Raw genomic sequence first — 2003 nt, forward strand, 5'->3', positions numbered from 1 at the left:
AAATATCATGAAATATTTCAAAAGAATTCAAGAAAATTTAGAATTAGGTATAGACCTGAATTTAGTATGCATTCATACGTAACCCTGCAGCCCTAATTATTTTTTACAGTTATACTTCTTAAAGAAATCCCCTGATTTGCTACATTTTTTAAACTCTCTGTTTCTTGGAAACTTTAATTATATTATCATTTTTTTTAGAATTCCATTATGGTCTGCAAATTGGGTACCATAGGGAATAAATCTGGGAAATATGCTACTTTAGGTACCTTAATTGAATATGGGGTACAATAGAGAATAGGGGATACAGGGACCGGTCTATGAACCCTGCAGCAAGGGCCTTCGTGTCTTCGATAAACATAAATCAATTCTTTTTTAAGTAAAGAAACTGATGATTTTTCGATGAAAAATTTGATTGTTTAAATTGTCATTGCTTTATTTCTTCGCTATATTAATACAATCAAACAGATATGCAATAGTTGAATCGCAGACAAGTAGCCGTTGAAATTAGATAGCATCAGCACATAGATTTTAAAGCGAGTCATGAATATTTATGAACTTCAGGTTTTTAAATTTTATTCACTATGACTAGATAGAGGTGACATCCACTTTTATCAAATTGAAATACTTGTGTCGGACATAATATCAACTATAGTAATTGACACAAAAAAGTTTGGAAGTAATATGGTAAATTTCATGCTAGAATTCTAAACAGATGATATCCTTATATTACTGAATTTTGACAAGGAACTCATGCACTCCATTAACAAAAATCTTAAATGTCTCATTTTTAGAATTAAATATGAGTAAATGTGTTCAATTTTCGATGCATTTTTTCATTTACAGAACTACATGCGATTGCAAATGATTTCAAGCGAATGTAGGCGTTTGCAAGCTCAAATAATTGTATTTTAATTAAGACAGACATAAAAAGTTAAACAATTTTACGTTCGAATGTCTTATCATTTTAATCTAACGCGCATGAAATTAAATAATAGATAAATCAAATAATAAACCGAATCCATTTTAAATCAGGCAGGTTCTGCACTTGAAGTTTCAGAATCCCTCGGGGACGAAATATGTTGTTTTTTTCGAGGAAATTAAGCTATTTTGACAAAAAAAAACCAACTTATAATTTTTGCCAATTTTTTGCTCACTTTTTCTACATTATTAAATATACTTTTGGCAATATTCTGAAATTTTTTCATTTGAAAATATTTAAAAACAAGCTGATGACAGCGATTGTCCGAGAACGTCTTGGAAAAAGAACAATTCGTGGTGTTCACTTTATCTCGGTCGCAAATTATCGGAAAACAAAAACCATTTAAATTTAGTCAAAGTATCATCAAATCCTCCCCCCAACGATTTCTGATTTTTTTTTGCATTAAAAAATTTTTGGTTGTCATCTGAAGTGTAATCTGCTATTTTCCACGAAAAAATCCACCCTTTTGGGGGTGGAAAACACCCTTAATGTAAACAAATTTTTAACTAAACGTTGGGGGAGGTATTTTATATATAGAAAATGTGTACCATGTTTGATTTGAATCGGTAAAGTAGTTTTGAAATGGCAGTGAACACGGAATTTGAAAAAGTACTTTTGAGAAACACGCGTCTAAAGTTTTAGAAGCCCGCAGCTGTCAGTGCTGTAGTGCTAGAGGACAGAAGACTAATTATTGAGGAGTTCTGGACAAGAAGGCGACAGGCGCTCGAGAACGAGTAAAAGTATTGTCCAGGCAGTGACGTCAGGTATCAAAAGTGAAATTCGAAGTTTGAAAAAACCAAAAACATAGTTAGATAGCTCTTGAAAAATGAACCTGAGTCTCCATTTACAGTTTTTCTCTTGGGCTGCAAATTTTCCAGTAAATAAATAAACCTGTTTTTTTTTTAAATTGAAAAAACCATGTTTTTTCACATTCAACTCGCCGTAAGTAATTCGTTTATCAACTAATTAACAAATTTCTTTTTAAGTTTTATTCGTGAAACTCTAGCGGGGGCTACAGTGTCCA

The sequence above is a fragment of the Belonocnema kinseyi genome, chromosome 5, assembly GCF_010883055.1.
Source record: "Belonocnema kinseyi isolate 2016_QV_RU_SX_M_011 chromosome 5, B_treatae_v1, whole genome shotgun sequence".
Lineage (NCBI taxonomy): Eukaryota > Metazoa > Arthropoda > Insecta > Hymenoptera > Cynipidae > Belonocnema > Belonocnema kinseyi.